At 40.7% G+C, this 23,081-nt stretch overlaps 1 protein-coding gene across 2 annotated transcripts in view; it reads right to left on the minus strand.

Moving 5' to 3' along the window:
- Positions 1–23,081, minus strand: part of CASZ1 (castor zinc finger 1) — a 623,486-nt gene that overhangs the window by 475,346 nt on the left and 125,059 nt on the right. For both annotated transcript variants that reach the window (XM_033921948.1, XM_033921949.1), the window contains exon 2: positions 13,437–13,576. The gene's annotated coding sequence lies outside the window, so the exon portion shown is untranslated. The remainder of the gene's footprint in view (positions 1–13,436; positions 13,577–23,081) is intronic.

Raw genomic sequence — 23,081 nt, forward strand, 5'->3', positions numbered from 1 at the left:
TCCGGAAGAGCATTCCAGTTTTCTACCACTCTCTGGGTGAAGAAGAACTTCCTTACGTTTGTACGGAATCTATCCCCTTTCAACTTTAGAGAGTGCCATCTCATTCTCCCTACCTTGGAGAGGGTGAACAACCTGTCTTTATCTACTTTGTCTTGAGTCCCTGGAGGGTGTTTTCCCCTATGACAGACTCCGGAAGAGCGTTCCAGTTTTCTACCACTCTCTGGGTGAAGAAGAACTTCCTTACGTTTGTACGGAATCTATCCCCTTTCAACTTTAGAGAGTGCCATCTCATTCTCCCTACCTTGGAGAGGGTGAACAACCTGTCTTTATCTACTTTGTCTTGAGTCCCTGGAGGGTGTTTTCCCCTACGACAGACTCCGGAAGAGCGTTCCAGTTTTCTACCACTCTCTGGGTGAAGAAGAACTTCCTTACATTTGTACGGAATCTATCCCCTTTCAATTTTAGAGAGTGCCCTGTGTATGTAAATATATTCCATTCAGACCTATGCTCTTTGATATCTGAATGAGGTCTCGCATCCCAGGACCAGACAGCACTATGTATTCAATGTGTGATAGGAAAAAAAACCCAGCCATGCCATCTGTTTCACCCTGGACCTGCTTCAGTGCAGCAGGCTCGCTATTCTCTGTCTTAGGCTGCTCTAATAGGCTCCTGGATTGTGAGAGTTAAATTACCTCACTTGACGTCGGACAGTTAACAACACTGTATCTGCAATCAGATCTATGAAGGGCTCTTATTAATACCTATGTACAATCGGTGTCACTTTTAATACTGTCTTGGTTGAATGTTGTTAATGAAATATAAATGCCCTGCTAATGATGTGGGCCAGCAAGTAGTGTCGGCAACTGGCAGTTGAGTGCATGGCTAAACCGCTGTGTGTGAAAAGAGCTCTCAGCCCACTGGAAAGCTTTAAGAGGTTTTTCTGTTTCAGTTTTACCTCCTGTTTTCTTGGTCATCACAGAATATTATTCACCATGGGAAGAAATACGATCATGTAACTCCCTATCTTATTGAATCTCATTGGCTACCCATCAATCAACGTACAACATATAAAATAGCATTACTAACATTTAAAACACTATATACTAATGAGCCACAGTTTATAGATCGGCTCCTAATTCCTCACACTTCAAAACGTTCACTTCGGTCCAATACTCAAGGTTTATTAATGGTCCCATCATTGAAAATTATAGGAACTAGACGCCATGACATCTTCTCAGTTATGGCTCCTCTCATATGGAATACCCTCCCCCTATATATCAGAAACATCAAAGATCTTAACTTATTTAAGACTAATCTAAAAACATATCTCTTCAAAGCTTCATTTAACCTTTAGTACAACTTTTCCACATACAGTTAAATAATTAATATCTCCTCATACTTCTTACCCCAACCTAATCGTTTGGCCCTACCCATATCATACCCCTTTCTTCCCTCGAGGAAACAACAATTTGTAACTTTTACTCCCTAATGTTTTCTCCTAATGTATCTTAGTTCGTCTGTATTGACAGTCTGTCACAGCCCTTTGAAAATTTTTTTTAATGTAAAATAACTTGTTTTATTGTCCTATGCAATAATTCTTTTATTATGTAATTCGCTTAGCTTTAATAGGCGAACCATCAAATTTTAATAAACTTGAAACTTGATTATTGTTTATATAATTCAAAGTGCCACCAAACAGTGGAATAGTGAGGGAAACTGGTGCCTGTGGTGGAGGCACCTTACATATCCCCCTTCCCACAGTGGTGGTTGGGTAGGGTTACCATATGGCTCCAGAAAAAGGAGGACGGAGTGAGACATTTGGGTTTTACTTCTACTGAAAGCAATGGAAGTAAGGAAGCCAGATAGAGACATTCAGGCTTGTGCCACTTCAACCCAGAAGCGCACTGGTAGTTGGAGAGCTGGAGAAGTCGTTCCTTGAGATGGAGGCGTCTTTTTCTGGCTTGGGAGGGAGTACAGCTCGAGCCTTGGTGGAAGAGGGCGAGTCTGGGAAAGAACATCTACCCCACACTGGATTGCAGGTGGAAGGTGCTTCAGGAGGAGTCAGCTTGCAGTTTGGAGCGTTGGAGAGACCCGCAAAGATTGATATGGACGCATTATGGCAAGCTATATCGGTGATGAATGCTAACCTTAAATTAGCTATTACTACTTCATCTACTGATTATGGAACAGTCTTTTCCAAGCTTGAGCAATAAGGGGTCGATATTGTTCAAATGAAAGAGAATTTAGGGAAACAAGAGACATAACTCTCCGAAATTGAACAAATAAAATTTTGGATTACTAAAAGAAAGAGTTTATATGGCAAGGAAAATGGAGAGTTTTGAAAATCAGCTGAGGAAGAATAATTTGAGACTTTTGAACTTTCCTAAATCTCCAGTGATTTCTCCTATGGAGATGGTTAGGAAATACTTTAGCGAAATATTGTGTATCCCTCCTGATAATTTACCTCCGATTGTAAGAGTTAATTACTTGCAGCTTAAAAGTACTGTGGAAGTCTCTACTCCTATTGAAAATCAAGGAGATAAAAGGGGGAACTAGATTTGACAACCTTCCTAGAGAGTTCACTGGAGGTGGTAACTGAGAGAAGAACTCTACTAGTTACTTTAGCTTTGGAAAATGACCGTGATTATGTTATACGTTTGTATTTTTGTCATTTGAATGATCAGTTTTTGGGGGCCAAAATTCGTTTATTTCCTGATATGTCTCAAAAGTCCCAGAAGCAAAGAAAGGAGTTCTTGGCATTAAGGCCAAGAGTCCTGGCTTTGGGAGGAATATTTCAGTTACAATTTCCTGTAAAATGTTTTATTACTTATTAAGGTAAGAGTTACTTATTTTTTTGAACCCAAACAGCTGCTGGAATTTATTGAATTGAGAGAAGGAAGAGCAATTGTGGCCGATAATATTTAGCTTGCTATACCAGCAGCAGGTAACACAGAGTTATGCCGCTTCTTAGTATTTTGTATTACTTTATTTGAATTATTTCCTGTTGATCTCCTTAAATATTGTGGACTAAATATCCAATAATTAGTTATTTTTCCTGATTTTATGACTTTATAAGTATATTATATTGATCTATTCAAGTTGTATGTATTTCGCTTGATGAAATTTGAAAATTGTAGAAAAATAAATTAAAAAAAAAAAAAAAAATGTATTCAGGTATTCAAGCGTTTTTCCCTTTCCAGCCCAGTCTCCTGTTTCCAACAGTGACCAATCCAGATCACAAGTACCTAGCAGAAACCAAATAGTAGCAACATTCCATGTTACCATTCCCAGGGCAAGCAGTGGCTTCCCCTATGTCTATCTCAATAGCAGACTAAAGACTTTTCCTCCAGGAACTTATCCAAACCTTTCTTAGTTTTCAGAAGCACCGTAGTTTTGTCAGAAAAGATAATTTTCTTTATTTAAATACTACGAGAGCGCCCCAGGCTTGTGCCTGAGACCCTTCACTTTCTTAAGATGATAGTTCTTCTACTTGTGTGCAGGAGGAGAAAGCGGATAGGGCTGGGGTTCGGCAGGACTTGCATGAAACACGAGAGTGTGTAGGCATGGTACTACACTGAAAGATGGTGATCCTTAATTCTCTGAAAAGGGATTCCTAGGCCTCAGTGCTGTTCCTTAAGCACTGCCATGCTGCACGCTGAGGACTGGGACAGGCGTACCCCCGTGACGCGCTTGCTCCAGTAGGAAACCAGTTCTGCCTGAAACAAGGCCTGACTCTGATTGCTTTGACTCAAATCGGTGAAGCTGAAATACCAAGTCACTGTGGCAATAAAGTTCACCACAGTCTTGTAGCAGAGAAATGACTTAAAAAAAAAAAAATCTACGCAGTAATTGGTTTTCTAGATTAGCATTTCTAGATGAGGGAATGATGTTCAATTAAAACCCCAGATTTTTTTTTCGCTTTTCTCTTAACAGGCCTCTCCCCTCCTCCCCTTCTCTTACCGCACCAGCAACCTGCCCCATTCGGCGAGCTGAAGGTGAGCACAGAGCAGTCACAGCTCCATCGACTCCTGAGGGAAGGCACTCTGGGGGTTGAGAAACAGATGGAGGTAATGAGGTGAAACAAACAAGCAAAAGAAAAATCCGGCACAGTTTGGGGGGAGGTCCATAAAGTGCAGTGCAGGGGAATGAATGGTAGGGGTAAATGGGACAAGGGTTTTTAAAGAAATCTTCAAATCAACTGCTAGGGAGTTGTTAAAATGGGGAACGAGGGCAATTTTAAAGAAACAGCCACTTTTTGTGCATTAAAGCCAAACTGGCAAGTGCTACTCAGAGTGTGTTCACTTTTCTGACAATTCCAACACATGTTGAGCTGCTCCATGGGCTGTTCACAAGGAAACCTATAGTAGGCCTGAGACTCTAAACCTGAGTGTTTGTAATTAATATATTTAATAAGAATTTGTATAACTATGAAGTTGTTCTCTTTCTGCAGTCCTCTGAAGAAGCTCATGGCACAAATGTTAATATGTCGTCCAGTATTTACTGGAAGTCTGCCTCTTCAGGCCCAAATTTTTTTTTGAACATGAGCAGCAACTCGGAAGGCCGGACCTTAACGCAGCAGCACAGAGAAGCAACTCTGCCATTTTTGAATTCTCAAGATATTATTACTACTATTTTTATTTTTATTTTTTTTAAATAAATTTTATTTCTGAATGGCTTGCTTCAATTGCAACCATTTATAAATTTGAGTCTTAGAAATATCAAAGGACTGTTGCAATTGTGAAAACTGAAGCAATTTCCCATGAGATACAACATCATCTGAAGTACGTACACCTGCTTGCATCCAATGCTTCCAGACAATCTTCGTCCCAAATTTGAATCTTGGAGTTTACCCATAATGATTGACATGTGGATTTCTCTATTTGAATATCAGATAGATTATTAATATATTTTAGAGTTTTCCATGTATCCATTAAAATAATATTATCCTTAACATAGGTTGGTAACGTAATACTCAATAACTGCGGCAATCTCAATGGGGACATCAATTGCTATTCTAAATACAACCAGTCCAGAAGATGCTCCTTGAGCTCTGGAAGGACCCAGTACATACCCTGAGGCATAATATAGGCCTGATGATATCTATAAAATGTTGGAAAAATTTACCCCGACCGCTGCAATTGGTTTTTGTAAAGATACTAAAGCAACTCTAGCTTTTTTCCCTAGCCAAACAAAATTTAGTAAGAATACAGTTTAACTTCTTATAAAAGGACCCCTGAAAAAAACATTACTATTATTTAAACATATTTTGAAACACTTTCTTGGTGGTGTAAAAGTATAAAATTATAGCTCTGAAACTTATACAAAGTCAATTGGTTCTTTAAGACATTAACTATTTTTTCTGAGGCCCTCCAAGTACCAACAAATCCAAAATGTGGCACTGCAAAGGGTTTGAGTTTCAGACCACACTGGCTTAACTGTAATCATGACATCCTGTTTGTCTTTGGGAAGCAGAGCTGAGTTTGTGATGTCATAATGCCTCATTCCACCAATAAGAGCCAACCTCATCAGTGATGTCACAATGGCTTGATTGTCCTGTTCTCCCCTCTGGCCTCCAACCCAGCCAGCAGATGAACCGTTCCCCTTAACTCAGTCGTCTCAAACTCTTTAATAAGACATTAACTATTGTTTCTGAGGCCCTCCAAGTACCTACAAATCCAAAATGTGGCCCTGCAAAGGGTTTGAGTTTAGACCACTGCCCTAGAGTGACTCATATAACTTCAGTTTTGAAGCAACTGCATTGGTTGCCGATGCAGCAAAGAGTCCAATTCAAAATTTGTTCCATAATACATCAGATTTTGTACCATATCTCTCCTACTGCTTTTCAAGGGTTTGGGGTTTTGTTTTTTGTTTTTTAATCTATCAGCCTAAAAGAAGTTTGAGATCAGAAAATAGTATGCGATTATGTTCAGACTACCAATCTCCCATATTAAGACTGGTGCAGCCATGTTGTCGATAGTGGGTTGGACTGCACGGCCGGGAATCTTGCATTTCTGTACTGCTAGGGTGAATTTTAAGAAAACTGTTTGCTAATGCTTTTTTTGTTTTGAGATTATAAATTTAGAATGATCTGAAAATGTCTTCTGTCCTGCTGACTGCTTTTTAAAGTATGGTGATTTGTAATATTTGAAATACACTCCTCCCTCCTTATTCACGGTTTTGGTACCCGCGGTTGTGACCATTTGCGGTTTTTAGCGTGCTGGCTCCTCCCCCCCCAAATTAAGTCATCCATGCCACCAACACCTATTCCAAATCATGTAAAGGGATGCAGACCTGCCATTGCAAGGGGGTGGGCTAAAGCCTCATTTCCACCTGGCCATGTGCAACTGGGGCTCATCTCTGCTGGGACCCTCGCATGCCAGGCGGAGGCGGCAGCCGCCCCCTCTAGTTCCTGTTGCCATGGCCCAGACTGGAGCGCCGCCCAGCCATTGGCCGAGACCATCACATGAACACCGCTAGAATTTGGGTCTGTGGCTCTGAAGAGAGGAGACAGGCTGGATGCAAGGGGAACCCGGAGGTAAGAGCGGCAGCTTGGTGGGGTGGGAGGGGTTGGAGCGACGCAACGGGAGTTGGTGGTGGGCTCCTCTCTCTCCCCTGCTTTGTAGACAGGGCCAGGGTTAAGGAGAGACCTGGGCAGGTGGGGGGAGGAGGCAAATAACTTTCTCAGAAAACTGCGAATAACATATGAGAAAGTTATTGGTGGTTTTTCTGTGTTCGCGGCTATGTTCCGCCTGTAACCACCATGAATTCGGAGGGAGGAGTGTATGTATGTTTTGTTTTACATTTCATGCCTGTTATTATGTAAACCGTATAAGTAATATACCGTATATAAGTTTTTCAATAAATAAAATAAATGAAGAACAGATATAACAATCTCAAGGACAGATGTTCTCAACATTTTAAAGAACAGCTAGAGAGTAGAATTCTAGATACTATATCGATCCTGGAGAAAACTGGAATCTGTGTAAAGTTGGGATTTTTTATATTCTGCCGACAAATCCAAACTTTTATAGTCAAAGAGACCACATACGTCCTATCTAAAGCAGTGTTTCCCATGTCATTTCAGGAGTATCCCTTTGTAGTCAGGTTTTCAGGATATTCACAACAAATATGCATGAGAAAGATCTGCATAAGATGGAGGCAGTGTATGCAAATCAATCTCATGCATATTCATTGTGAATATCCTGGAAACTTGACTGGAAAGGGAAAACTCCAGGTCCAACTTGGGAAACTCTGATCTAAAGGACAACATTAAAAAAAAAACCAAAACAAACTAACCAGCATGACAAGGAAGTCAATGCACTTGCTTCCGTCTGAAGTAGACAAGTGGGAGATGCTGATATTTTCAAATATAGCACAAGAAGCTACTTTAAAAGTGTCCAAGTACAAAGTAATATGCATTCCCCTGTCCCACTAATACGGTGGAAAGTATATTTCTAATCTCCCATAGACATTAAGACAGGTACCCAGAGCGTGTGTGTGCTGGAACCTGGGCGATGTTTCTCTACTATATCCTGCAGTCTTGGCTGACTTATGCTGGTCTCCTGAAGAATGAGGCAATTAGACCTGTTCGCAAATGTCCTAATGAGGCCATAATGGCTACAACTTCCATTTCCAGTCCATTAGTCCAACTAAACACACAATTTTTTTCTCTTGGCAACCTCTATATGTTTTGCTCTTTCAATTTTTTAACTAACTCAAGGGCTGATATGTAATCATCAACGCTATCGTTTAGCGTAACAGTTCACTCTAGATTTTCCCATACTAATCCTACTAAGTGATGTGGCAAGATGGGTTTTAGGGTGGAAAACTCCACAGTGAAACCGCTGAGTCTAATCAGCCTACAGAACACTTGTAAACCAGCAGAATCCAAAGTGCTTCTGATGTAAAAACCGTACTAAACTGTTGCGTTGTTTTTCATCTTATTTAGAAAAGAAATGTATATGCCACTATACCTATATTTTCTATAACATTCCAAGAATACTCCTCTATATGTGTTCTCTGTTAACTGCTATTTCACTTCTGGTATTCATATCTGCATGATTATTCTTCACGGACCTCAGAACCACCCTCCTCCAACCGTTGTCAGTGCATTTTCTAAACGGGGAGCTTCACAGATGTATATCTCCTCACTGGTCCTATATATGTCATTTTTAACTTTTTTTTACTTTGTTTTACTTAAGTATGTACTTATCTTAAGATACTTTTTTTATATATGTAATTTTTAACTTTTTTTTACTTTGTTTTACTTAAGTATGTACTTATCTTAAGATACTTTTTTTATATATGTAATTTTTAACTTTTTTTTACTTTGTTTTACTTAAGTATGTACTTATCTTAAGATACTTTTTTAATATATGTAATTTTTAACTTTTTTTTACTTTGTTTTACTTAAGTATGTACTTATCTTAAGATACTTTTTTTATATATGTAATTTTTAACTTTTTTTACTTTGTTTTACTTAAGTATGTACTTATCTTAAGATACTTTTTTTATATATGTAATTTTTAACTTTTTTACTTTGTTTTACTTAAGTATGTACTTATCTTAAGATACTTTTTTATATGTAATTTTTAACTTTTTTAACTTTGTTTTACTTAAGTATGTACTTATCTTAAGATACTTTTTTTATATATGTAATTTTTAACTTTTTTTTACTTTGTTTTACTTAAGTATGTACTTATCTTAAGATACTTTTTTATATATGTAATTTTTAACTTTTTTTACTTTGTTTTACTTAAGTATGTACTTATCTTAAGATACTTTTTTTATATATGTAATTTTTAACTTTTTTTTACTTTGTTTTACTTAAGTATGTACTTATCTTAAGATACTTTTTTTATATATGTAATTTTTAACTTTTTTAACTTTGTTTTACTTAAGTATGTACTTATCTTAAGATACTTTTTTTATATATGTAATTTTTAACTTTTTTTACTTTGTTTTACTTAAGTATGTACTTATCTTAAGATAAGTACATACTTAAGTAAAACAAAGTAAAAAAAGTTAAAAATTACATATATAAAAAAAGTATAAGGACCAGTGAGGAGATATATACTTGTGAAGCTCCCCGTTTAGAAAATGCACTGACAACGGTTGGAGGAGGGTGGTTCTGAGGTCCGTGAAGAATAATCATGAATATATGAATACCAGAAGTGAAATAGCAGTTAACAGAGAACACATATAGAGGAGTATTCTTGGAATGTTATAGAAAATATTGGCTCCAGTTCCAAGATTTAAGATATTAGCCTTCATCTAGTGTTGGTATGCCACTATACCTGACATGGATTCAAAACAGTTTACAATATACAATCAAACTAAAACATACCCGAGTTCTGCAACAGCCAATCTAACCAATGACTGATAGAAAAACACACCAATCCACATTTAAATATCTTATCAACATTTAAAGCTAAACCAGTGACGGAAAGCATCACACCAGGGCCCAGACGCACTAAAGCCAGCAATCGTCTCTAAACCTTTTTTGACAGCTTTAGCGATGATCGCATTTGCCGACCCGATGCAGAAAATGGCTCAAGATCAGTCACTTACCTGTCAAACCTTTTTTTAAAATTCTTTATTCATTTTCAAACTTACAATAAGTGTGACATATGTTCAAACAAATTAACAATAAATACATCACTTAATAATCATCATTGGTACAAAACATAAATTCTTATCACCCCCCCTTCCCACCCTTTCCTACCATATAATCAAATATCTTATAGAATATGTAATAGTAAAATACCCCCCCTCCCCCACCCTCACTTTTGAACTTGTAAATTTAAGGGAAACAATTTCATCTAAACAGTACAATATATATATTTTTTAAATGGGCACAGATGCTGTGCATATTACACATGCACAATATCTGCCCCATTAGAAGAAAAAGAAAGACATGCACCCCCCACACACACTGATGACGGCCCTCCCTGAAGAACTGGCACCGGGAACGAACCTCCCCGCGCCAGCGAAAACGGCAAGGGGAATGCACACTTCCTCCTGCCATGCTGACCCTACCTCCCCCGCACGAGTAAAAATGCCAGAAGGGATGCCCACTTCCTTCTGCCATGGTGACTTCCTCCCCCCTTCTCCACCCATTGCAGCGAAATGGCAGGAGGGATCCCCACTCCTTCCTGCCACAGAAGGCCCACACCTGTACCTGGTGCCCTCCCCAAACATCCCCCATCCTCCCCTTCCCCCCCTCCCCCTGATAAAAAAGGCAGGAGGGATGCCCACTCTTTCCTGCCACCGGAGGTCCCCCCAAACCCCTCCCCCACCCTCCGAACTTCCGTTGTACCTTTTTAGAGAAATTGGAGCTGGAGGGAAGCTCACTCCATCTCGCTTTGTAGATCAAAATGGAGGACCTTTCCCTCCCTGGTGTATCATGTTATGAACAGGGAGGGGCCTAAGGCCCTCACTGGCTCAAATGCCTAAAGCCCCGGGAAAAAGCAGGGCTGAATATCTACTCTTAACCTGAGAAGAAATAAGGTTTTAAGTGTTTCAAAAATGGCAATAGATTTGGCTCATTTCTCAGTGTCAATGGGAGTCACTAATGCAATAACTGAAAAAGCATGTGAAAAAGCACTGAAAAAGATTCCCGTTCATAGGGAGTCTTTATTATAACCCTGAACTGCAGTAAACATGGTAGTATAGAAGCAAAAGGGCCATCTGAGGTAAAATGTGGTTGAGATGGTCCCAAAGCTCCCTTCCAACTTCCCAAAACACTCCATGGTGGCTCAAGTAGGCTCTGAAGGCCCCCCCCCCAACCACACTCTTTCCAAAAATATCCTTGGTGGTCCAAATGGATCCAGAAAACCCTGTCCTTCTCCGTTAAGCCCACATAGCCTTTGGTCAGAAGGCAAGGGTGATGCCCATTCGCTCATGCCCCTGATGTCACCATCTTAGAAAATGGTGCCCAGGGTCTGCCTTCTTGGTGCTTTGTTTTAACTGCTCATGTACTGACAGGAAAGGAGAAGGAAAAGACTTTTGTTTGATATGTAAAAATGGTGGCATGTTAACGTAGTAATGTGCACAACCGTTTGTGGCAGTGCACATTTTGTAATGCCATAGTAAATCTGCAAGCTATTAGTCTACCGCAGTGGTTGTTAAACTTTCTTGGGGGACCCCCCCAGCCAGTCGGGTTTTCAAGATACCCCTAATGAATATGCACGAGACAGATTTGCATATAATAGCGGTGACAAGCTTGCAATTCTACCTCATGTATATTCATTAGGGATATCTTGAAACAGGACAGCTTTAAGAACTGGTCTACTGCACTGGAAGAAATTTTTTTTTTTTTAGCATACACATTCGAAAACTACACTGAAGTTCAGCAAATAGTTCTAATGCATAAATCTTGTACTGATATCACAGATTCAAAATCAGTTTCTTAAATACGAGTGAAGGTGGTTTGAGCTGCTAAATTCTTTTGTACTCGATTGCCTCTTTTAAGGCTGGTCTTCAAGTTTCAAGTTTCTTATTAAATTTGATTACCGGTAATCGTTTATTCTAAATTCTAGGCGATGTACAAATAATTAAAATTACAGAGTTAGGGGAAACAGACATAACTAACAAAAAAGACCAAGTCTACTAAACATGATAAAAAACCAACTTATACAAACATATTAAAACACGAGGAGAGGCTAGGAAAGAAATACAATCTTATTATAAAAAGAAAAACAATTAAGGTTAAAAACGATAGCAAAAGGGAAAGAAAAAAAAAAAACCAAAAAATTTCTGGAGAATAAAATATAAAAGAGTATAAGAAGTTCATTTATTCACTGAATGCATCTTTAAAAAGAAAACCCTTAAGTTTGCTCTTAAATCTTCTTACATTACATTAAAAATAACATTAAAATATATTTCTAGACCGCAATACCTACCCGATCGATGCGTTTTGCATCATCAAGAGATTGTACACCAGAGTGAACTACAAAAGAAATATCATCTTCCTTACTTTCCTAAGAATTTTACAAAAAGAGATGCCTTTAATAGTTTTCGGAAAAGCATACATATGTGAAATCGAAGAAGCAAACAAAATATGCAGTTCCGAATCTCAACCAGCAACCTGATATACAATTAGACTTCTGCAGCATTAGAGTTTTCAAAAAAGACTTGGACTTTATGAACTTTCTTAAATGACCCTGATGTAGAAAGTCTCCAGTATCGTTTACTTTCCTTTTATTTCAAGGTTTAAAATGTAGTTGTGTTTGCTAACTTTTGAGGATTAGAAAATATACCATGAAAAAACACCTCCATCCTGCCCTGCAGCTTCCCCTCCAATTCCAGTAGAGAGAGAGAGCCCCTTAAAGTGTCTCAATCCTGACCTACACCATCCTCTATTCCAATGCTAAGACCCACATTGAGCTTTAACAATCCAGACTCATGGGTCTGTCTGTTCACTCCTCTTTACCCATTTCCCAAAGAAAGACAGAGCAATGGATGGCATACTGAATGGCATCATTAAACCGACTACAAACCCCCAGAGGCCAAACAGTTCAATTCTGTTTTTAATTATCTCTTTGTCTGGGTGCCACCCTGCAATGCCAGAGGGTTTCAGCACCAAGACTCTCCCTCATCTCAGAGGCATTACATACAATAAAGCACAAAAAGCAAGAACAGTGTAAAAAGAAAAAGAAGTTGTACAAATATGTTGACCTGTCTGCCGGATGAGATTTCATTGTGACAACCAAATCAAAGAATTTGCATGCAATTTGTAAAAATTACAACACATTTCTTAGGTCCAATGGTTCCTTCTCAATTTCTGATGCAGTTTGTGAGGTTTTGCCCTCATAGAGATGTGTCCTAACCACTGAATCTTTTGAGGTCACACCTGGAGAAAATGCGTTGGCCTTACTGATGAGGAGAGGCGCCGATGATCAACCACATTTATCCCCAGTGACGTTGGAACCACAAAACAAACAAACTCTGCTAAGGGAATCCCTGCTCAGGATCCCAACACTCTGAGATCTCCAATACCTCACCATTACATCATCTAAGCCAGTGGTCCCCCAACCCTATCCTGGAGGACCACCAGGCCAATTGGGTTTTCAGGCTAGCCCTAATGAATATGCATGGAGCAGATCTGCATAACTGTCACTTCCATTATATGCAAATCTCTCTCATGCATATTCATTAGGGTTAGCTTGAAAACCCGATTGGCCTAGTTGTCCTCCAGGACAGGGTTGGGGACCACTGATCTAAGCCATCTCTCACTCAAGTAGCCTCAGTGTTAACAATTTCACCACCAGTGTCAACAGCTCTCCACCAGTACCAAAACACCAATTTAGTTATAAAATTAAAAAAAAAAGATTTAATGGGACTATGGCAATGGTAATACCAGAGAAGCTAGAAACATTGTTATAATTTGAAAATAAAAAACAGGGATTTGCTTAAAAAAAAGAGGAACTTCTTACCTCAAGTTCAGACTGCTCTCCAGGTAAAGTCCATTCTACAATGTACAGTCTAGGGAAGCAGCAATGGTTTATTGCTTTGCCTTCTAAAGCAACAGGATTCTCATCTGGCAAATTCTTTCACAGAGTAAGGTCATTTGGCCCTGAGAATATGACAAAAGGTTCAATAAATATATTTTAAATCTCAATTAATTACACAATTTAGAATTTTTAAATCACAATTAATTGCATAATTAAAGGTATTTTATTTATTTCCCACTGTAGCTCATTGTGACTCTGGGCAAGTCACTTAACCCTCTACTGCTCCAGGAACAAAATAAGTACCTGCATATAATATGCAAACCGCTTTGATTGTAACCACAAAAAGACGATATATAAAGTCCCTTCTCCAATACAAGCAAATCTTTCACTCTTTGCTTACCTTCCTAGGAGTGAAAATCTGGAATGACCTCACTGAAACGACCAGAACAGAACCCAACTACACCATATTCCGGAAAAACCAACCTCTTTGACACTTGAACTTCTCAGATCTCCCCCTGCCCAAATATTCCCCCTTTTTCTCCTCCCTTTCTCTCCCCTTCCCCCTCCATTCCTCTTTCTTCTCTTTGTAAGTCGCCTTGAGCCTGCCTAGGTATGTGCGATGCAGAAATAGTAGATTAGATTAGATAATCTCCCTCCCTCCCACCCAAAATCTAATATCTCTCCCTTTCTCTTTCTTCCCTTTCTCTCCTCTTCCCCAGGTCCATGCTGTCTCTCTTTCCTTCTTTCCTCCCTCCCATTATACAGCATGACCCAAACTCCTCTCTGGCTGCTAGAGCTCACTGCCTCAGACACAGCTTCCACTGGTGGCCCCTCCAGTTCTGCAACTCACTCCCCTCCCCCTATCTGGAAATCGTTATTTGCCCCCTAATCAATCCCTCCCCCACTGGTCTACCTTAAATATAATATTCGGTCTGTCCCCAGCAGTGACAGTGTTCCATGAACACTGCTTGCAGCCTTCTCCAAAGCTTTCCCTCTGCTTCTCCTCTGACACCACTTCCTGATTCTGCATGGGCAGGACAGGTCAGAAGGAAAATTTTGTATCAAGCCACTGGCAGTGTAAGTACAATACTGTCACGGCCAGAAACCAACCAAAGACTACCTTTAAGATAGACCGGCATAGAGGGGGAGTGATGATGAATCTCAGGTGGGGGAAAAGCTGTTGGATCCTATTGAGGACAGGGGTTGGGAACATAAGAGAGCAGGAAAGATGTGTGGAGGAGGAGACAGAAGTCACTGCAACATGATTAATTTTTTAAAATTGCAATTAATAACTAATGCATTAATCGCAGTTAACTGTGATTAACTTGCAGCTCTACTTTAAAGCAAGCCGTTATACGAGGGGGTGCTGAAAGGTTCTTAGCTCCACCAGCTTTCTAAATTCTGAGCATTATTTTGACACTGTAGCTGAAAAGAGTGTCATTTTATTTTGCAGTGCCAATCTCCAGAATTGTAATGCTATGTTTTGACACTGTTTCACATCATTGACTGAACCACGACAACAAAAAGCATGGAATTTTAAAGTGTGGAACTCTGAGTCATCATGAATTCCTGAGGCATCACGAAACCTAAGGCAAGTCAGAAAATTCTTTGACAGAAAACAATTCCAACTCTTGGTACAATCCCTAATCCTAGGTCTAAGAGACTACTGCAACATACTATATCTCCCGTGCACAGCAACCATGATAAAACAACTACAAACAATACAAAACACAGCCCTAAGTCTATCCACTCACTGAAGAAATTCGACCACATCACAGAGGCATACTATGACTCACATTGGCTCCTAATACAAGCGAGAATACACTTCAAATTTTACTGCCTACTATTTAAAGCAATAAACAGAGATAGCCCAGCTATTGGAACAATTGACTAGTTCAATCCACCTCAACCAGACATAAGAGAACCCATGCACCGACAACCTCCTAGCTACTCGAGCTGCAACACTTGACCAACAACTCTACAACCTATTGACCATGACCACAGACTACAAAACCTTCAAGAAAGAAATAAAAACCCTTCTATTCAAAAAACACATAAAACTGAACTAACACAATCAAGAATGTCCCAAATATCACCTGCAACTACTACATATGTACCTCCAATATCATGACAACTCAGATGTAATCCTTAGCAACTCAAAGAAATGTACAAACTACTCCCTAAATACTTCTAATCTCCGGAATATCCATTTGTAATCCACCTTGAACTGCAAGGTAATGGCGCAATAGAAATCCCTAATGTAAGGTAATGTAATGTATTCCTGCAGAAGAAATCTCCAAAGGAAATCCATGAATGTATGATGCAAACATTGAGTGACAAATGCCCATCATGCTCCACAATGAAGAAGTGAGATGCAAACTTTCAGTGTGGAGATTTCAAGACGGAAGTGCAGCAAGGTCTGGGGGGTCTCAAATGGTGTCAAACTCCCGAAATTGTTGACCATGTCCATGACCTGATTTTGGCAGATCGGCGAATATTGGCTAAAACAATTGCCGAGACACTACAGATATCCAGATAACATGTTGGGTGCTTAATCTATGAGCAGCTGGGTATGCGGAAGCTGTCAGTCAAGTGGGTTTGAATGCTGATGAGCAATGACATCGAATGGATACTTCCAAGTTGATTTTGTAGAATTTTTAGCGAGCTGGTGCCAACTTTTTGGAATGATTAGTTACTGTTGATGAAACATGGTTACACCACTATGATCCTGAGATAAAACAACAGTCCATGCACTGGTGACACACAGGTTCTCCAAGGCCAAAGAAATTCAAGACCCAAAAGTCAGCAGGAAAAATCATGGCCACAGTGTTTTGGAATCAGGAAGGTCTTGTAATGACTGACCATCTTCCAAGGGGCAAAACAGTTAATGCAGAATACTACTGTAACTTGCTGTGCCAATTAAAGGAGGCACTGAAAGAAAAAAAGAAAGGGAAGCTGCGGAAAGGAGTTTCAAGTTTATTATCTTTTTAATATACCGACCATCAACAGGTATTTGGCCGGTTAACAATAAAATTTTTAAAAAAGAGAAAAAAGTCATAAATATTTAAAGATGATATGAGTGAACATCAAAAACATTAACTGGACAGACATGAAAGTGAGGGTGAAAGGGAAAGGAGGGGAAAAGTTACATGTTTTGAGAAGAGAAGGAGAAAGTGGGAGTGGGGTAAAACATATTGGGTGGGGTCGCTTTTTTAAAGCGGTTGGTTAAATAAGAGAGGAACACAAGACAATGCACCTGTGCACAAGGCTGTCAAAACAATGGATGTTTTGATGCAATTGGGGTTTCAGTGCATAGACCATCCACTCTACTCACCAGAACTTGCTCCATCCATTTTCTGTTTCCAAACCTTAAAAAGCATTTGAAAGAGCAACCATTTTGGGGTGATTCAGAGTATTTCAGTGACCAGACATCAGAGTATTTTTTGAAAGGTTTACAGACACGATGCGCCAAGTGTGTTGAACTTAGGGATCCATGTCATTCCCTTCTTGGTTGGGCTGAGAACCTTTCACCCCCCCCCTCGTATAACTAGGCACTTGCAGTTACATGCACCTTGTAACTGTAAATGCAAAAAAAAAAAAGAAAATAATGCTCTAAGCTCTATTCTAGAAAGGTGCATGAAGTGCTATTGTATTTGACCTAGAGGGAGGTGTACATTTAGGCTGAGCCTAGGTGGTACATGTACGAGGCTCCCAGATGTAACGTATGCACATTTCATCTGTATTTTATGAACCCACAGTAACACTGGGTCCATGGCTGATGTATCTATGAGTGTGTAAAGGTACGGCACGTCGATACCAAGTTATGCTGAATTCTATACACTGCACTTAATAAAGCTCTGTTCTATAAACCATGCTTAAGTTAGGAGTGGTTTATAGAACAGCGCTCAGGCCCAGGAACCATGCCTACATTTAGGCGCTGCCATTTACACCAATGAAAACATGCCTACATTTAGGTGTGGATGCAAAGAAACGCCCGGATGTGTCCGTGACCCACCCATTTCTGCGCTCCCCTTTTGACACCCTCATAAAATTTAGGTGCAGATCCAGTGCCTAAATTTACACACGCAACTTGTAATTGATTCTAATTAGCACCAATACAGGATGTCCAGTGCAGTACTCGGAGAGACCCCCCCAGGAAAGAGACTTGGGAGTACTGGCCGACAAGTTGATGAAGCCGTCCGTGCAATGTGCGTCGGTGGCAAGAAGTGCGAACAGAATGCTAGGAATGATTAAGAAGGGGGATCACGAACAGATCGGAAAAGGTTATCATGCCACTGTACCGGGCCATGGTACGCCCCCACCTGGAATACTGCGTCCAGCATTGGTCACCGTACTTAAAGAAGGACATAGCACTACTTGAAAGAGTCCAGAGAAGAGCGACTAAAATGGTTAAGGGGCTGGAGGAGTTGCCATACAGTGAGAGATTAGAGAAACTGGGCTTCTTCTCCCTTGAAAAGAGGAGACAGAGGGGACATGATCGAAACATTCAAGATAATGAAGGGAATAGACTTAGTAGATAAAGACAGGTTGTTCACCCTCTCCAGGGTAGAGAGAACGAGAAGGCATTCTCTAAAGTTAAGTTCCGTACAAACGTAAGGAAGTTCTTCTTTACCCAGAGAGTAGTGGAAAGCTGGAACGCTCTTCTGGAGGCTGTTGTAGGGGAAAACACCCTTCAGGGATTTAAAACAAAGTTAGACAAGTTCCTGCGGAACTAGAACGTACGCAGGTAGGGCTGGTCTCGGTTAGGGCGCTGGTCTTTGACCTGGGGGACACCACGGGAGCGGACTGCTGGGCACGACAGACCACTGGTCTGACCCAGCAGTGGAAATTCTTATGTTCTAACTCCATAAGATGATAGAGGGCTACTGAATAAAATCTATTCTTCTGTTAAGACTTCTGATGCATGTCGAGTCTTGAAACCAATAAATCTATTGAGCACAGAGGTCGCCTTCGTTGTTTTTCCTTTGGTTACCTGGTACCTACCATGTGCTGTCAATTGAGCAATAAATACAGGTGCATTCCTGCTCTAACTGCGAATAAACAACGCATGGTAAAGAGTTTTTCTGAATGGCAAAAACAGAGGAATGCGGTGCATTTTTCCAATAGTGCATAACCTTTGCACTCACTACATATTATGAGAACTGCTGCTGTTACAGTTTGATAAGTGCAAAAGCTTAACATACTTTAATAATCCCCCTCCCCATAAGAACAAAACATGTATTTTCCAATAGAAAAATCTCACAGTTACCAAATACGTTTCCCTATCAAATCACAGTTATCCTTCTTTGAGATCCTGCTCTCTACAAATCCCAGTCATATCTCCCTGGGATGCTGAAGCGTCCCCAGTAAGGACATTCTGAATGTTCCATGCTCTCGAATATCCCACGATGGGATGGAAAGTACAGAGATCCTAGATTCCCTTCAATGGATTCTCCTCAGACAAAGGGAAACTGAACCCATGAAGGAAGGGTTAATATGGATCTAACGTCCCTGCAGAAACTCAAATTTCCTGTCCCCGCAAGTTTTGTCCCTGCCCCATTCCTGTAAGCTCTGCCTTAACCGCACAAGCCTCGAACCCTTATGATTTTAAAGTGTTTGAGGCTTGTGCAGTTGAGGACAGAGCTTGCAGGAATGGGGCAGGGACAGGAAAAGAACTCAGCAGGATGGGACGGAATGGGAAAATGAGTTTCTGTGGAGACGGAGACAAATTTGGCTCCATTTTATTCTCTATTTCTAATGCCTAAGTATTGTAGTGGGAATAGAACTGAGTAGAAAAGATGAACCATTAGGCTTTTATCTGGCAGAATATTCTTTGTCTCTAGATTCTCAGAGATTCACTGCGAAGTTTCAAGTTTATTTAAATTTGATAAAACACTTATTCAATATCTAAGCGGTACACATAATAAAAATTAAATTAATATGGGTTAAAATACTAACTGGCAAGCAAAATGAATTTTTCACACAAGCGGAAAAAGGGAAGAAGTACAAATTTCGACAGGACAGAAAGACAAAAAAGGAATGATGTGAGAATTAGCAGAGCCCAAGCACCCACATACACACACAAGTGTGTAGGACAGGGGTGTCAAAGTCCCTCCTCGAGGACTGCAATCCAGTCAGGTTTTCAGGATTTCCTCAATGAATATGCATGAGATCTAATAGCATACAATGAAAGCACTGCATGCAAATAGATCTCATGCATATTCATTGGGGAAATCCTGAAAACCCGACTGGATTGCGGCCCTCAAGGAGGGACTTTGAGACCCCTGAACACATATACACACAAGGGTGTAGAGCAGGGGTGTCAAAGTCCCTCCTCGAGGGCTGCAATCCAGTCAGGTTTTCAGGATTTCCTCAATGAATATGCATGAGATCTAATAGCATACAATGAAAGCAGTGCATGCAAATAGATCTCATGCATATTCGTTGGGGAAATCCTGAAAACCCGACTGGATTGCGGCCCTCAAGGAGGGACTTTGAGACCCCTGAACACATATACACACAAGGGTGTAGAGCAGGGGTGTCAAAGTCCCTCCTCGAGGGCTGCAATCCAGTCAGGTTTTCAGGATTTCCTCAATGAATATGCATGAGATCTAATAGCATACAATGAAAGCACTGCATGCAAATAGATCTCATGCATATTCGTTGGGGAAATCCTGAAAACCCGACTGGATTGCGGCCCTCAAGGAGGGACTTTGAGACCCCTGAACACATATACACACAAGGGTGTAGAGCAGGGGTGTCAAAGTCCCTCCTCGAGGGCTGCAATCCAGTCAGGTTTTCAGGATTTCCTCAATGAATATGCATGAGATCTAATAGCATACAATGAAAGCAGTGCATGCAAATAGATCTCATGCATATTCGTTGGGGAAATCCTGAAAACCCGACTGGATTGCGGCCCTCAAGGAGGGACTTTGAGACCCCTGAACACATATACACACAAGGGTGTAGAGCAGGGGTGTCAAAGTCCCTCCTCGAGGGCTGCAATCCAGTCAGGTTTTCAGGATTTCCTCAATGAATATGCATGAGATCTAATAGCATACAATGAAAGCAGTGCATGCAAATAGATCTCATGCATATTCGTTGGGGAAATCCTGAAAACCCGACTGGATTGCGGCCCTCAAGGAGGGACTTTGAGACCCCTGCTGTAGCCCTTAAAGGTTTATCAGGGAAGCTCTGTGACTAGCAGAGTTCCTGCAGCAACTCAGTCACTCAGCTTTAGCCAATACAGAATTCCTCATTTTGACTGAAACTTCACCGCAAGCGGCTGTTACTTTTCTTGGGAAAGATTGCTTTCCTTAAGTATTGCTCAATTCTGGTTAGTACAGTGTGTTATGCCAAGGGCAGCACCTAGTCCAAGGTGTTTTAGGGTGTATTGGAAGCGCTTTCACTTATTCTCCTATTGTAGCTACAGAAATTCTCCCTTTCTTTCTCTGTTTTCAGTCTTGTGCCCCTTCCTTTCACCAGCTCAAGTTTCAGCCTCTCTACCCAACTACTTAGGGTTAATTTTTTTTTCAGGGTTTCATTGGGGAAAAAAAAAAAAGGGTTGTTCTACTTTACAAACATTCAACAGTAAAAGAAATAGGTAAACAAATCTAATGTCTTTGGACTCCGCCTTTTGTTCTAGTTGTGTGAATATTTCATTTAATTAAAAAAAACAAAAACCCAGAAGCAAACGAAGATGATGAGTTTGTTCAATTAGATAGGGAATAAGCCCAATGTATAGCCAAAAAAATTTGAACACTGCTACCAACTGTCCTTGTGTCGATCTAAGCAAATATTGTGGGGTTTCTATGGCAATTTCTGTTTTGAATATCCTCCACACTCACTTTTTTGAGCGACCTTCCTGTTTGCATTTTAACAGTGAAGCAGCAAATTTTTACAGTTTAAAAAAACTGAAATTGTACATAGGTCAATGTCAGCAGGGCCGCCGAGAGACTAAGCCGGGCCTGGACCAAACAGTGTTGAGGGTCCAGCCTCATCCCGCTCCCAGTGACTTGCGCACACTGCGTGCAGCTGATCAGGAATAGAGAATGACACGGGGACAAATTTTCCCCCGTCCCTTCCGCGCGATTTCTTTTTCTGTCCCTGCCCTCATCCGCATCAGCCTAAACACGCTTTAAAAGCAAAAGTGTTTGAGGCTTGTGCGGTTAAGGCAGAGCTTACAGGAATGGGGCAGCGACAAAAATCACGGGGACGGGACGGGGAAATTAAATTCCTACGGGGACGGTGAAAAATTTGTCCCGGTGTCGCGATCTTTCCCCCCCCCCTCTCGTGTAAATTGCTGCCGCAGCAGAGGGATAGGCTCCCAGACAGATGAGGACAGCATGTGAAAGTCGCTGCCTCCGCTGCCGGCGACTCCCTTCAAAGAGAGGCTTGTTAAGGGAAGGAGGGGATGGAGATGGCAGAACCAAGGAGCCTGGGTCAGCTTTTCTATGGCTGGCGCCAGTCTCCCCTTGGAAGGCTGGGCCCTGGGGAAATCTCGAGCCCCCTTGCTCTCCTCCCTCCAGAGGCCCTGAATGGCAGACCAGATCCCAAGGAGTCTTTTTCTGCATTACGGAGACAAAAAAAACATGAGATCACATTTACAGCCTCAGAGCAGGTTTCCCACAGCCCCCTCTTCCAGTCAGGTTGAGTTGTCCTGTAACCTTTTCCCTTTAGGACCCACATGCTTCTTTTCAGAGACTCGGTCTCTTCTGTCTTCAGAATGGGAGTTACCCCACCAAACATTTACTAATGCCAATGTCTTATTTCCTTTGGCAGTTTGGTAATTAAAGAGCAATTTCACCCAAAACAAATAAATAGCATAACAACAAAGCCTTGATGAAACTGGCAGAAACTGCCGAAATTTTCAGATCCACCCTGTGCCACCAATTCCCGTGTGACTAAGAAGTTTTTATTGTGTGACACAGATCTCTGAAGAAGGCCCTGGCTGGACTGGAAAATCAGTTTTTCTACAGCTTTTCTTCCTCCCCTTCTGTTGACTATAAATATAAATTAAGCTAGAGTAAAATATACTTTACTTCCCTTGATTTCTCACTGCCTTGCAGCATTCCCTGGATTTCATCCCTCCACAGGTTCGAGATACTCCGCGAACAGGACAACAAGCCCAGAGAAAAATCAGAGACTGCAGGAGAGACAGGAGGAAGATGAACAAAGAGGGCGATATCGCTCTTACAGACCCTACTGTATTGTAGTCATGGTCGTCAGCTTCAAGAAGAAATACAGCACTCAACATTCAAAGGATTTATGCGTCTAACTCCTGAAATGGCCAATTCTAAAGCTGAGAACTGAAATTTATGCTCAGAATTTCAGTAAACTCTTACGTTTAGGAGTATAAAAAGTAAAACGTAAACAACAGCAGATGTAGAGCGTGGATAAAATTCAGCCTTTTCTTTATCAGCTTCTACATATTTCTCCCCTTCACCTTTGAGTCTCACAATGTCACTTTTGCACTCCTTCCTATCATTAATATATCTAAAAAAAAATGTCTTGTCTCCCCATTTTAACGCGTCAGCTATTTTTTTTTTCATTTGTATCTTTGCTTTCCTGACTTCAAGACCAGCCTCTCTTAACTTTTCTAGATATTTTTGTCTGTCTCCCTCTTTC

This window comes from Geotrypetes seraphini, chromosome 15, assembly GCF_902459505.1.
Source record: "Geotrypetes seraphini chromosome 15, aGeoSer1.1, whole genome shotgun sequence".
NCBI lineage: Eukaryota > Metazoa > Chordata > Amphibia > Gymnophiona > Dermophiidae > Geotrypetes > Geotrypetes seraphini.